The following is a 16,330-nucleotide window of genomic DNA, read 5'->3' as shown; positions in this document are numbered from 1 at the left end:
TAAGAGTCCAGGACCAGATGGCTTCCCAGGGGAGTTCTACCAGACGTTTAAAGCAGAGATAATACCTATCCTTCTCAAGCTATTCCAAGAAATAGAAAGGGAAGGAAAACTTCCAGACTCATTCCATGAAGCCAGTATTACTTTGATTCCTAAACCAGACAGAGACCCAGTAAAAAAAGAGAACTACAGGCCAATATCCCTGATGAATATGGATGCAAAAATTCTCAATAAGATACTAGCAAATCAAATTCAACGGCATATAAAAAGAATTATTCACCATGATCAAGCGGGATTCATTCCTGGGATGCAGGGCTGGTTCAACATTCGCAAATCAATCAACGGGATACATCACATTAACAAAAAAAAAAGAGAAGAACCATATGATTCTGTCAATCGATGCAGAAAAGGCCTTTGACAAAATCCAGCACCCTTTCTTAATAAAAACCCTTGAGAAAGTCGGGATAGAAGGAACATACTTAAAGATCATAAAAGCCATTTATGAAAAGCCCACAGCTAACATCATCCTCAATGGGGAAAAACTGAGAGCTTTCTCCCTGAGATCAGGAACACGACAGGGATGCCCACTCTCACCGCTGCTGTTTAACATAGTGCTGGAAGTTCTAGCATCAGCAATTAGACAACAAAAGGAAATCAAAGGCATCAAAATTGGCAAAGATGAAGTCAAGCTTTCGCTTTTTGCAGATGACATGATATTATACATGGAAAATCCGATAGACTCCACCAAAAGTCTGCTAGAACTGATACAGGAATTCAGCAAAGTTGTAGGATACAAAATCAATGTACAGAAATCAGTTGCATTCTTATACACTAACAATGAAGCAACAGAAAGACAAATAAAGAAACTGATCCCATTCACAATTGCACCAAGAAGCATAAAATACCTAGGAATAAATCTAACCAAAAATGTAAAGGATCTGTATGCTGAAAACTATAGAAAGCTTATGAAGGAAATTGAAGAAGATTTAAAGAAATGGAAAGACATTCCCTGCTCATGGATTGGAAGAATAAATATTGTCAAAATGTCAATACTACCCAAAGCTATCTACACACTCAATGCAATCCCAATCAAAATTGCACCAGCATTCTTCTCGAAACTAGAACAAGCAATCCTAAAATTCATATGGAACCACAAAAGGCCCCGAATAGCCAAAGGAATTTTGAAGAAGAAGACCAAAGCAGGAGGCATCACAATCCCAGACTTTAGCCTCTACTACAAAGCTGTCATCATCAAGACAGCATGGTATTGGCACAAAAACAGACACATACCAATGGAATAGAATAGAAACCCCAGAACTAGACCCACAAACGTATGGCCAACTCATCTTTGACAAAGCAGGAAAGAACATCCAATGGAAAAAAGACAGCCTCTTTAACAAATGGTGCTGGGAGAACTGGACAGCAACATGCAGAAGGTTGAAACTAGACCACTTTCTCACACCATTCACAAAAATAAACTCCAAATGGATAAAGGACCTAAATGTGAGACAGGAAACCATCAAAACCTTAGAGGAGAAAGCAGGAAAAGACCTCTCTGACCTCAGCCATAGCAATCTCTTACTCGACACATCCCCAAAGGCAAGGGAATTAAAAGCAAAAGTGAATTACTGGGACCTTATGAAGATAAAAAGCTTCTGCACAGCAAAGGAAACAACCAACAAAACTAAAAGGCAACCAACGGAATGGGAAAAGATATTCGCAAATGACATATCGGACAAAGGGCTAGTATCCAAAATCTATAAAGAGCTCACCAAACTCCACACCCGAAAAACAAATAACCCAGTGAAGAAATGGGCAGAAAACATGAATAGACATTTCTCTAAAGAAGACATCCGGATGGCCAACAGGCACATGAAAAGATGTTCAGCGTCGCTCCTTATCAGGGAAATACAAATCAAAACCACACTCAGGTATCACCTCACGCCAGTCAGAGTGGCCAAAATGAACAAATCAGGAGACTATAGATGCTGGAGAGGATGTGGAGAAACGGGAACCCTCTTGCACTGTTGGTGGGAATGCAAATTGGTGCAGCCGCTCTGGAAAGCAGTGTGGAGCTTCCTCAGAAAATTAAAAATAGACCTACCCTATGACCCAGCAATAGCACTGCTAGGAATTTATCCAAGGGATACAGGAGTACTGATGCATAGGGCCACTTGTACCCCAATGTTCATAGCAGCACTCTCAACAATAGCCAAATTATGGAAAGAGCCTAAATGTCCATCAACGGATGAATGGATAAAGAAATTGTGGTTTATATACACAATGGAATATTACGTGGCAATGAGAAAAAATGAAATATGGCCTTTGGTAGCAACGTGGATGGAACTGGAGAGTGTGATGCTAAGTGAAATAAGCCATACAGAGAAAGACAGATACCATATGGTTTCACTCTTATGTGGATCCTGAGAAACTTAACAGGAACCCATGGGGGAGGGGAAGGAAAAAAAAAAACAAAACAGGTTAGAGTGGGAGAGAGCCAAAGCATAAGAGACTGTTAAAAACTGAGAACAAACTGAGGGTTGATGGGGGGTGGGAGGGGGGAGAGGGTGGGTGATGGGTATTGAGGATGGCACCTTTTGGGATGAGCACTGGGTGTTGTATGGAAACCAATTTGTCAATAAATTTCATATAAAAAAATAAAAAAAGAAAAAGAAAAAGAAAAAAAATAGATAATAAAAAAAAAATAATCAATGATGCCCTGGAGAATACAAGAATATTTGCAATATTGTCTCTGTTCAGGAGAAGAACAGAAATATTAGCTAATTTTCAATATTACTCAGTTAAGTATACATGCTAAGATCTTTATATTTAATCAAATAAATAAAATAGAAGACACGTAAGTTTGAAACCAATGAAGGACACACACACACACACACACACACACACACACACAGAGAAAAGAAATAGATTTAATCAAATAAAAGGTAAGAACTCTGAAAATTAATGGAAATGAAAATTTTGGTAAGTAGAAGCTACAAAATAAAATTAAATAAAAGTCTATCCTAAATAGCAATTGATATAAATGGATTAATATAATTCCTTGTATTAGAACTTACATTGATAAAAGGGATGTTATATATTCTATAAATCCCTGTATCCTATAGAAGGATAGAATTTGCCTGGGTCATATTTGAGATGTGTATATGAAATGGATACTCTAGTCAGTGTAAAATAATTTTGGAGTATCCTATATTTGCAAAATGCAAAACATATATATTGTATTGTGAGACAGGTAATAAGTACATCAGTGTATTTGGAACAAAACTGTATGTGATGGAGATATAAACAGGATTTCCTTTCTGCAAGAATTTGCATTAGAAGACTATAATCAGTGGTGGCAATAAGCTGGAACCTGTAGCAAAGTTGACCTAAGTTTGTATACTGAATAAATGTGGAAACTTGTATAATTTCTAAAATGATCTAATCTATATATAGTCCATTCATGTGGAAAATGAGGAACTTATATATATTTCACAGATATATTTTGAGTATTAAGTTAAATAATTTTGTTCAGAGCTTAGTTTACTTTCTGGCAATTGTTAGATCATAAAAAATGTTAACACTCATTATTTTTATAATGTGGTTTATTCTATAATGTAGTGTTGAAACTCTCCATGCATTTTCCCATGGAGAGGATGGGAATGTTGTTTTCTGATGGTAGATGGAAAGGCTGGATGAGAATGAGATTGATAGATTTGTGTGTCAGGAAGTATCGAACTAGTTAATTTGATAATTTGTCTGCATTGGATTGAATCACTAGACTGAGTGCTCCACAAAGGAACCTTGTTCACTCTTGTGCCCTCAATTCACTATAATGCCATCATATAGTAAAGGATTAATGAATATTTTTTATTACTAAGACGTACATAAAAGAAGTCAAAAGAGAGTATACCCTCTAAGATGCAATAGCTGCCCTCAATATTTGTTTAATATTAAAAGTACAGCATTTTGATAGTTAATAAATCCATCTAAATGTTACTCCAAAGAATTCACCTGTGATAAGCACTAAATACATTCATTCAGGTATTGGAAAACCACAAATTGTTTCTAAGATTGCTATATAAAATGGAAAATCCTATATAATGTTAATATATAACTATTCAGTCTCCCAGACCTCTTATTTTGGAGGCAGTGGAAATAAATATGTGCTGTTAGAGCAGTGCTCTTTAACACAAACCTCTGGGTTTCTAGGAAGTGTGTGGCCATGGATATTGTAAAGGGAACAACTGTCTAGATCTTCAACTTTTATCTGTGCTTTTTCCTGAAATTAATCTACTCCTGGTTCTCAGTTTCCTTCCCAAACTCTCCTTTCACAATAACTCATTTCCCATTTTATTATAAAAAGGATATCTTTCATCTATCAATGAGACATTGCCACAGAGGGGGAAAAAAGAAACTAAAAAATCTCTAAAGAAGCAAACATAGAGAAATGCAAAAGCTTGAGCCATTGAGGAGAGCCTTGCGATAACAATGTGTCTGTAAGTATATTAAAGTAAGTACATCATGATGATCTACGGCCAAAATTTTGGTATGGTTATGAACGTGTGCATTATGTATGTATGTATGCATGGATGCATCTACCTTTATCATCTATAATTTTCTAGCTATCTTGATATTCAGAAATGAGAGAGTGTAATAAATAAGTATATTAATATATTTACTTGAATTGATTAACAAAGTAACTTTTAATTTTTTTTAAATGTTTACTTATTTTTGAGAGAGAAAAAGAGACAGACCGGGAGTGGAAGAGGGGCAGAGAGAGAGGGAGACACAGAATCCGAAGCAGGCTCCAGGCTCTGAGCTGTCAGCACAAAGCCCAACATGGGGCTTGAACCCATAAACTGTGAGATCATGACCTGAGCCAAAGTTGGACACTCAGCTGACTGAGCCACCCAAGTGCCCCAATGGAAGAGTGACTTTTCTGACAGAAATTGTCTGACTTGGCTGATTATTTTCATGACAAGTCTTGCTTTATCATTAAGTCAAACTGTGCATGTTTTCAGATACTGGATGACCTAGACTGGTAGCTCAAAATACTTTCACAAGGGGATCCTGAGTGGCTCAGTAGGTTGGGCATCTGACTTTGGCTCAGAGTATGATCTTGCAGTCCATGAGTTTGAGCCCTGTGTCAGGCCTTGTGCTGACAGTTCAGAGCCTGGAGCCTGCTTTGGATTCTGTGTCTCCCTCTCTCTCTGCCTCTCCCCCTGCTCTCTCTCTCTTTCTTTCTCAAAAATAAACATTAAGAAATTAAAAAAATATTTTCACAAAATATACATAAACTATATTTGTAGTAACAGTATACTAAAAGCCAGAAATACATCCTTTGTACATATGAAGCGAATACATTTTAAATGTAGCACTCAGAGTTTGGTCAGGAAAGCAGAAACCACTCCATATATTTTAAGCAGGAATGAAATTAAAGAGCAAATTAGGTGCTTACAAACCATTAAAAGGGATGGATGATGTAAAGGTCAGGAACACCTTCACCAGGTTTCAGATTCACTCATAGCTTTCAGAGAGTTAAGAAATTGCAAGAAGCATAGGAAATTACAGCAGTGATTATAGTTTTCTACAGTATTAAGGATGCTGGTTTGCTGGGAAATGTCTTGGGCTTACTGAAAAACCTGTGGCTACTGCAGCTCAAATCTCTGCATTAGAAACAGTAATATGACCTCTGCCCTCTTAGGCTCTCTCAGTCTTGTGCAAATGGATCTCACTGGCAGAAGGCTGGTTCCTCAGGATTCTGCTGCCAAGTACTTTAAAACAAAATGTAATTCCAAAGCTTCCAGCCTCTCCAATGGAGCAGAGAGAATAAGAGGGGGCAGAGGCAGAAATGGTGCTCATTTGCTAACAGGCAATGTGGCACAACTGTTAAATTTTGAAGTGTGAGTCATGTACTTCTTTTCCAAAAACCCTTTAAAGATTAAACAAACAAGAACGTTGAAGGCTAGTATTCTAGAGTGTCTTAATCAGCCTGGGCTGTGATAACAAAATACGATAGACTGGGTGGCTTAAACAACAGACATTTATTTCTCTCCAGTTTTGGAGGCTGAGAAGTCCAAGGTCAAGGTGCAGGCAGATTTCAATTCCTACTGAGAACCCTCCTCCTGGCTTGTAGCTGACCACCTTCTCACTGTGTGCTCACATAGAGGAGCAACAGAGAACAGTCTGGTCTTATAAGGGCACTAAGCCCATCATGAGGGTCTTACTCTCAAGGCCTCCTCTAAACCCAATTACCTCCCAAAGACTCCACCTTCAAATACTATCACATTGGGAGGTAGGGCTTCAACATGTGAATTTTGGAGGGTCACAAATGTTCAGTCCATAACATAAGAGTATTCTCTACTTTTTTTTTTTGTAATGTTTATTTATTTTTGAGGCGGGGAGGTGGGGAGGGGCAGAGAGAGAGGGAGACACAGAGTCTGAAGCAGGCCCCAGGCTCTGAGCTGCCGGTACAGAGCCTGACAAGGGGCTCAGACTCATGGCTGTGAGATAATGACCTGAGCCAAAGCCGCACACTTAACCAACTGAGCCATCCAGGCACCCCAGAGTATTCTCTACTTTCATTATCTACCACACTTCTGGTTTCTGCTATGTCCTCCCAAACATTATTTCACGTTGGCCATTTCCCTTATATTTTAATATCTGGCTCCCTGACATGACCTCCTGCTAAGTCCTTTAGTATCTAAAATGTTGTCTCAAATTCACACCTACCAAAATTATGTGCATGACCCTGAGCATTTTGAGTTGCTATTGCATGTCAAGGCACAGTTTCTTATTGTTTATGTCCAGGGATTTCTGCATGGAGTTACCAATACATGATATCATACTTTCTGATGTATATATATAATTTTAATTTGAATGTTATTTTTTAAAGTAACATTAAAATGGACTTTTCTGATGTATAGTCTAAGATTTTTTAATGAGGTGAAATATACATAAAATTAACCACTTTAAGTGTGTAATTCAGTGGCATTTAGCACATTCAGAAGAGTGTGCAACCATTTCTTGTACTTTCAGATCATCTTATCATCCCAAAAGGAAGCCCCATACCCATTAAGCAGTCGCTTCCATTCTTCTCTTTCCCAGCCCCTGGGAACCGCCAATCTATCTGCTTCCTGTCTGTATGGATTTAACTCTTCTAAATATTTCATTACATGGAATTATGCAATATATGGCATTTTATGTCTGGCTTCTTTCACTTAACATAATGTTTTCAGGTTTCATCCATATTGTAGTATGTATCAATACATCATTTTTTCTTTATGGCTGAATATTTCATATTTGGCTACACCACATTTTGTTAATTTATTCTGTTGATGGACAATTGGGTTGTTTCAAACTTTGGCTATGGGAATAGTGCTGCTATGAACATTCGTGTATCAGATATTGTGTTCATGTTGAGAGAACTGTCTGCTGTTTCTGAACTCCTTATAATTCTACAGGATGCAGAAGCTGAGAGGGCCCTATCTTATAGATTTTAAAAATAAAATTTTTATAGATGAGAATAAAGCTACAAACCAGAGTTAAACCTGATAGATAATATTAGCTATAGCTTTATATCTGATTACCTTGGAATTATGAAGAAGGTGTTATTTAAGAAACCATTTTGTACAAAAACTTTTAGTAAGTTAATAAATAAGGCCAACAGTGAAAAAAATAACACTAATTGAATGCTTAACATATACAAAGTACAGCACTATATCCTTTGAGTTACTTATTCTTCACAATAAGCTATTATTATCCGAGGTCACTGAAGTAGAGGAAATTTAAATAAAATTTAAATAACCTACCCAAATGTCACAGCTAGTGAATGATGAATTCTAAATATGAATCCAGGGAAGATGGTCCCGGAGACCAATTTCTTAAACATTGCACTTTTTTTTTCTGTTTTTCCACTAAAAGTCTCCATCTCTCCTCATTTAATCATATATTATAAAGCAGTGCTGATTTGATCTTATTTGGCTATTAGCTCTTGACTTCTTACACGGATTTCAGTCTCCTTATCTCACAAACATCAAACACCAAATTCTCTGCAGTGGCCTAAGAGTTCCTTTATGATCTGGCCCTTGACTGCATCATTCCCTCTTCCATTCACATATTCTGCTCCTTAGCCTTTTGTGTTTTGTTTTCTCTGCCTACAGAGAGTTTACTTAATTTAAACCCTGTTCAACTGTCCCTTTCTCATAATGGCATTTCAGGTGGATGTTACTCAAATCACCAATCACTAATCTGTCCTCTCACCTGCCTTATATTTCTTTTATAGCAATTATCACTACTGATTTTATAAATTTGCAATCGTATGTGTCCCCTCTGCTCCCCCATCCCCCCTAGTAAGCTTCTTCAAGGGAGGGATGGTTATTTGTTTGTTATTTGTTTGTTTTCTTTTCTTTTTTTAATATGAAATTTATTGTCATATTGGTTTCCATACAACACCCAGTGCTCATCCCAACACATGCTCTCCTAAATACCCCTCACCCACCCTCCCCTCCCTCCCACCCCCCCATCAACCCTCAGTTTGTGCTCAGTTTTTAAGAGTCTCTTATGTTTTGGCTCCCTCCCTCTCTAACCTTTTTTTGATTGTTTGTTTTCTTTTGGCAGTGCATTTCTAGTGTCTGTTATCATGCCTGACACATGTAAGATATGCCCTAAAGATCTGATACTCTATGTCCCTCCCTCCCTCTCTCTGTCTCCTCTTTCTCTCTCTCTCTCTCTCTCTCAAAAAGAAATAAACATTAAAAAAAAAGATTCTACTGTGAAGCTGAGGTAGAAAGGCTTATTCTTAATTTTTTACACTTTTGAAACTTTCTCTTTGAAATTGCTTCAGAGGAGTTGTAACTTGCTAGTCTGGTTCACTTAGAACTGGCTTTAAAAAAATTTTTTTAATGTTTATTATTTTTGAGAGTAGGAGAGACAGAGCATGAGTGGGGGAGGGGCAGAGAGAGAGGGAGGCATAGAATCCTAAGCAGGCTCCAGACTCTGAGCTGTCAGCACAGAGCCCCACAAGGGGCTCAAACCCATGAACTGAGATCATGACCTGAGCAGAAGTCAGATGCCTAAAAGACTGAGCCACCCAGGCGCTGGAGCTGGCTTTAAGGGTAGCACATGATCTGCTTCAGGAAGCCAGGGTTTTGAAATTGGTGCACAAATGCACTGGTCAAGTACATACAATTGTTCTCCTCATCATTGGTTGGCTTCTGGTTTTAATTATATGAGTCTTTCTTTTGTTGGCTTTTTGTTGTTTTTATTTTATTTTATTTTATTTTATTTTATTTTATTTTATTTTATTTTATTTTATTTTATTTATTTTTCTTATCCCTCTATTCATATATATTCTGATTTGTTTCTTTGTGAGAAGGAAGCACAGATGACTATTTTCCTCTGCATTACTTCTCTGTGTAACTTTTCTCCTTATCCTTTAAGGTAATCATAGCAACTTGGTCCTTAAAGTATAATGAGGGTCCTACTAAGTTCAGCCTATTTTGTTTAAAGGGATCCAACAAAGATTCTATTCCCATTTATCTCAAATAATAGAAGGAAAGCCTAATTTTATTTTTACTTACTCAAATATTGTCTATGAAGATATATTTCCAATGGTAGCATTTCTCTCCCCCCAAAGTTCGCCTGTGTATCTCTTGCACCAAAATAACTACAGGTTCTTGTTGCTAAGCTTCATCATGGACTTAGTGAATCACTAGCTCTGGATAATAGACCCAGAAATTGAACAAACTTCCTTGTGTATGTCTCTACTACACTAAACTTGGGAATTATTGATCTATGGACATATTACTATAAGATTTTAAACATATTTATTTTTTGGTATCTTACAAATTTGCAACATGATTTGCCAATATTCCTTACTTCCAATTGGAATTATTTTAAAAAAATGCATTTAGTCGATATTTGAAATCTACATGCCAAAAATCTACATACCAAAATTTGTTGCTCTTATATGTACTTTTTTTAGTTTTGAACTCAAAATACTCTATTTTCTCAGTGGTATATTGGATGGAACCTGCATAGATTTCATAATGTTTAACATTTCTTCTCAAACTATTGCTATTTTCATCTTCACTATGTGGGGATATAGAACATATTTATGGTGCTTTATTGTATTGTTTGAGGCTACTAAACATATTTCCTGTGGAACTATAAATTGGTAGACATCAATCATTATTCATTGTAAAAAATTCAATATATCAATCAAGAAGATGATGTTCTTGTTTGGATGGTATAGACAAATTCCAAGAATAATCTTCCTTCATTTATCATCATCTTGAGAAAAATATTACACACTCCTATCTCTTACCCAATCTATAATATGTAGCATGTAAAATATATCTTCAATTTATTTAGATGCCTATATATGTCACATGTTTTGATATATTGAACTAATATCCTCTTTTTTATTCATAAACCTATGGCGTGGGGAATTTTTGTATACATTTGATTGTTCTATTGAATAAATTTCATTCAGTCTCTTTTAATATGAGGTTAGCATTGCTGGAACACTCTTTTTAACTTTCACTGTATTAATATTAAAATTAGCAAACAATGGACATAAAGTTGTAACAACAAAGGCCACTTTCTGAGATTGTTTTGTTAATACCAAACATATCTAGCATTTTAAATAATATTAGTGGTGACTGAGTTATGCTTTACCAAATATGTTAGGCATAAGACTATTGATATAGCTTCAGACAACTATGGCTTGCCAATCCAATTTACTTAGAACGAATGTGGCCTTTTTCAGGCTCAGTTACTTGCAAGAGTATTGGCTATATCCTGGCTTGGGAATGTCAGATAGATAAAAGCAACAGAAATATTTGTCAACTACCTATGAGCTATCATAGAAAGTAGTTTTTCTACCTGAAAAAAGCAAGCAATTCTTTCTTTTTCTCTTAGTAGCTATAAAAATTATGCACAAGCTGCCCCCAACTATCGAGATATTATTGTCCCCTCCTTTCATAGAGGCAGAGATGTTCACCAACTCCCTGGACTCCCAGGGAGAGATTTAAGAGTTTCCTGATGTTACATCCCCAGCATTCCTACTTTCTGAGTGGTAGAAAGCTTTTCTCTTCCAGCTGCAGAAATATTCTTCAATTAATTTGTCATCACATACTATTATTAAATTACATTATATTGCATTATAATATATTTGTTATATGATATTATTTATAAATTACTGTTGTGTCATGCCAGATTTTAATAGAAGTTTGATATATGAAAAAAAGCCCTGTGTTAAGAGTCAGCAGGTTCTGATGCTAATTCCATTTCTCTGGGAAAATGTTTTCACTTCTCTGAATAGTTGCCCTGTCTATCTTTCAAGGCTTGTGTTTCAAAACAGAGTACTTATTTTATAGAACTATACAAAATAAATAATTAGATAATTTATAATGATATTATGTTATATTTTACTAATTAGACATTTGAAATATACATTTTAAGTTACTTTTGTAGCATTGAAATACCTTGAATTATCTCAAATGCCAGCTAGAATTGCATTTGGTTATCATGGACAGATCTATTTATATTTTACTAATTAGACATTTGAACTGTATATTTTAAGTTACTTCTGTGGCATTGAAACACCTTGAATTATCTTAAATACCAGCTAGAATTGCATTTGGTTATCATGGACAGATCTACTTAACACAGATGTGGTTAGCATTTCAATCCTTATAGATTTAACTTAACAGTTCAGTGATGTTTTATGAACTGAGTTTCCTTATGTATCTATGATTCAATCAACCTCAAGGATCTGAAGAGTGCTTTTGAAATTTAACATAACGCCTTTCATACTGACCCTTGAGTAAGACACACAATTTAAGAGTGTTAGTTCACATGAATAAAACCTAGTCCATAATGAATATCTCTAAGATAAATTTCCTGTCTCTTTTATGCTAATCAGCCCCCAAAGGGAAGAAAAAATAGATGTCCCCACATCATACCAAAATAAACCATATTTAAGTTAGTATTATGGTAAATACTTAAAAATGAGTCTTCAGGCTGTAACAGTATAAGCAACATTTACTATGTTAATCACAATCATGTTTAAAATTATGTGAAAAAAAAAAAAAGATTGCAAAGGCTTGTTCCCTATTGTGGTACATGAAATAAAGTGGTTACTTCATAACTTGATTTTGAAATTCAAAGAGAAGAAGGAAGAAAGGTTTAATATGTAGGGCTTTAAAAGGAGATAGTGTGGTGTCAACACAAGCAGAAGTATACAGGGAGAGCCCAGGGGAATGCAAAACAATAAGCTAATTAGAGAGGAATTTGTACTCTTGTCATGAGGGTAGGGGGAGAGACAGATGGAAAAAGCCCCATCAGGTGAAACAACTCCAGATAAAAACACATGCACAGTCTTGGACAGGCTTGTCTTGTTTTCCCCAGGAAAGCTATGGTAGGGGATTCAGCATAGTCAGGCCACTTTACAGGAAAAACAAAAAGATACAAAATATGTACTGTCACCTTGTTGAAGATGGTTAATTTAGACAATTAGGAATTACTTGTTTCATTTTGCTACTAATTTTTCTACATAACTGTTAGATATAAAGAAAGTCTTCAAATTAACAAAGTTGCTATGAAATTGTTACCTAATAAGATCTACTTTTAACAGAGGAACAATATATGGAACTAATAATTTTTCATTCTACTTGTAGAAAACTAAGTTTTCTGTATTATATTACAAATGACTTATAAGGGCTTATGCAGATTTAAAATCAAAACTAAATATAATCACCCCGATCACTTATAAAATTCCCTAAGACCATTTTGCCTGTTCCCCACAGGTAATGAGGGTCTTTATTAAAAAATAGTAAGAAGAGTGCTAAGTATTCATGTTTCACCTCTTAATTATTATTTATAGTTTTAATCTACCCCATAGGTCGGCAAACTTTCTGTAAAGGGCAAAATAGTAAATATTTTAGGCTTTGAGGGACATTTCTTTGTTACAACTACTAAACTTTGTCACTGAAGCATAAGAAGAGTCATAAACAGAATGGTAAATGATTGAGCATGGCTGTGTTCCAATAAAACTTTATTTACAAAAACAGATGGAGGGCTGGATTTGGTTGTGAGCTGTCATTTACTACTACCAAATATATAGAGAATTTGAATTAATAATATGAAAGACAGCTGCATTTCTTTCTGCAAATTTTACATTTATAAAAGAATTCTCTGAGCCTTAAAGTTATTCTCTGTTAGACTACTTTCTCCACTAGATTATGAATTCTTTTACAATAAGGACCTTGTAATATTCAAGGTGTGTGTATTATATATATATATATATATATGTGTGTGTGTGTGTGTGTGTGTGTGTGTGTATTATATATATGTGTGTGTGTGTGTGTATATATATATATATATATATATATATATATATATATATATACACACATATATAATGACTTGGATGAGAGTCTTTATTTCATTGAAAAACATTTTCCATTTTAGAAGTTTCTAAAAGTTTCTCTTTTCAGATAGTATCTCAAGGCTCAAAGATTTTTAACAATTTGAATAATGAGCATGAGACACATAACTGAAGAAGTTATAGTCTTTTTCCATCATTTTAAATAAATACTTTTATCAACTTCTCTACAAGGTGTATTGATTAAGCTTTATCTAGACCAAACTTTTAATTTATAATTTTTACCAGAGGTGGGGCGATGTTATCTCCTGTAGACAGACTCAAGACTTCTAGCTTCAGCCATGCAACACACAATCTTTAGGCTCCACAAATGGTTTTGTCGCTGGTCCAGTCCTCTGTTATATTTCCCAAATAATGCCTTAGGAAGTGAAGTTATCTCCATGGGCTTTCATTCTTATTAAATTTTCTATTTAAGTTTTTTTTCTGGTGAACTGCTGTCCTCAACCTGAACCACTATACCTTCTTTTTATGATTTATTCTCCATAGTATGAAAGTCTTCACCTGTACTTTACTATCCTTTTATGGGGTGTCCAGTTTCTGAAACTTGAGTTGTCCTGTGAAGATGCGTTAATCCTGGGTAACATACGTCTATTGGGATTGCTGTGATTTTACCTAAAATTCCTTATTACTAACTTATTTGTTCCTGTATCATCTGAAGATTGTTTTTTATTGGTCATATCTTCTCCCATGTCAAGCACTAGAACTGGTTCAGCTGTGGAGTATTTGTTTGACTCCATTGGACCATTCCAGTGATAAGTGCTGAACTCTTGTTGAAATATTTATTCAAAGCATAACAACTTTGGCATTACAGAAAACAGAATTTTATATGAACTTAATTTCCTACAACTTTATGGTACACTTTTCCCCCTAGCCATGGAAAATTTGAATCACTTGACATATTTAGAATTAATAAACCAGATTTTTCTTTAAATGTTTTTTAAACCAGCTCTGATTATATTTTCTACCAGTTAATACCAACATTTCGCCACTTACATATGGTTTTAAAATACATTAAAACTAAAGATGAAAGGACAAATACACTATTTATGATATAGAAACTAATAGCAACAATATTCATCCTCATTTCTTATTTCTCTGCTAAAATAAAGTTTCTGTTGTTGCTACAAATCTAAAACAGCTCACATTTCCTATGCTGTTTCAAATTACATAAATTTTATTCATATATACATTCATTTAATGGGGATATTTTAGGCTTAATTGAGATCAAGTAAAACAGACTCAGTATGCTGAAACAAGTTGAATTAAAGTATAAGAAATGTAGGACCACCTGTGTGGCTCAGTTGGTTAAACTTCCAACTCTTGATTTCAGCTCAGGTCACAAACTCACATTTTGTGAGTTCAAGCTCTGCATCAGGCTCTGCACTGGCAGTGAGAAGCCTGCTTGGAATTCTCTTTCTCTCTCTCTCTCTGCCTCTCCCCAGCTTTCTCTCTCTCTCTCTCAAAATGAAAGAATAAACATTAAAAAAATTTTTTTTTCGGTGTAAGAAGTGTAGTTCAAATGGAATCCACAATAGACAAGTCAAGTTATCAGGACTAGGTTACTAGGATGAATTAGCAGCAAAATCACCTTGGTATTGGAACCATGATTTGTGGGACAAGAGCCAGTTAAATATATCTTACCTTTAGTTGGAATTCTGGGTAATGTAGAGGTTTTGAGTCTGCTGTTTGATAGATTTAGAATACAGTCCAATTTGAACATATTCTACATATATCAAACTTGGGAAGTGTGGGTTTTTTTTAACCTTATCCATGCCTTAGTGTCTATCTACACAAAAGGGAAAAATAACAGAACATACATTTCAGTCTCTGAAACTTTATTAAACTCAGTATTGCCCTATTAAGATTTCTGTTGCTGGACTACATGTAGATGTTGGAATTTTGCGAATTGACTTGAAATTACTTATTGATAACATGAGACTAAGATTCCATGAGATGATGAATGTATAGCCCTTACCAAAGTACCTAGATCATTGTAAGTGTTAAAGAGTTTTAATTCCAAATATTATTCTTACCAACCAATGTTTCTGTAGGGAGGTCTGGTGAGTAACTAGAAAGATCTATTTTGTAATGAATAGTTGAATGCTTCTTGCAAAAATCCTCTTACAGTTTTCTGCTTTCAAAAGTATCTCGGATGAAAATGTGCTAAGATAATTATTTATTTAATAAAATACTTATATATTCAATACAGTTTTCCAAGGTATGAATGTATGCCCGGTTCTGGGGGGAAATGGATTGGTTTAGCCATCTGTAGAGGAATCGACTGTAATAAATAGGTTAGTAATAGAATTGGGGCATCTTCCAAGTGATCATTAAGAACCTCAAGGTCTGACTCAAGTCATTACCAAGGAAGTACACTTTGTAAGGATCTTATTTTAAGCATGTATTTTTTAATTTATTTTAATAGGTACAAAAGAACATATAGCAGAAAGTTCATGCTTCACTCATTAAATTGAAAAAGAGAAGGAGGAGGAGGAAAAGCAGAAGGTAAAGAAAAAAGAAAAGGACAAGGAGGAAGAGGATATGAGGGATAAGAAGAGGAAGAAGATAAACCACATTACTACCAGTAAGAACAAGAAAGGAAAAGACCCTTGTCAGTGGGATTTCAGCAGAGTTTAAGAGTCTCTTCTGAATAATCATAAGTACTCGTTCTTTCTGACAAAATCCCCATGATTTTTTTGAACAAACTCTAACGCTGTGTTAATGGTTAAAATAACCTTCTGATATTGATTTGGTTTCTCAAAAGGATTTTCCTACATAGAAAGCATAGTATAAATTAGGTACAAAATAATGTGATCTGTTGTGATGATCTTTTGATGTGTCAACTTGGCTAGGCTACAGTCCCCAGTTATTGAATTAAAA

The 16,330-nt window shown here is 35.2% G+C and overlaps 1 long non-coding RNA gene across 2 annotated transcripts in view; it reads left to right on the top strand.

Moving 5' to 3' along the window:
* The window catches only part of LOC109499138, a 99,923-nt gene that overhangs the window by 75,641 nt on the left and 7,952 nt on the right, over nt 1-16,330 (top strand). The window contains exons 3-4 of one of the 2 annotated variants that reach the window (XR_002741868.2): nt 4,364-4,496; nt 15,876-16,034. This is a non-coding gene — a long non-coding RNA (uncharacterized LOC109499138). The remainder of the gene's footprint in view (nt 1-4,363; nt 4,497-15,875; nt 16,035-16,330) is intronic. The other variant, XR_002156293.2, reaches the window with a different exon arrangement.

This window comes from Felis catus, chromosome B1, assembly GCF_018350175.1.
Source record: "Felis catus isolate Fca126 chromosome B1, F.catus_Fca126_mat1.0, whole genome shotgun sequence".
Classification (NCBI taxonomy): Eukaryota; Metazoa; Chordata; class Mammalia; order Carnivora; family Felidae; genus Felis; species Felis catus.
Note: the sequence above shows the minus strand (reverse complement) of the source record. Positions and strands in the feature narration are given on the sequence as shown.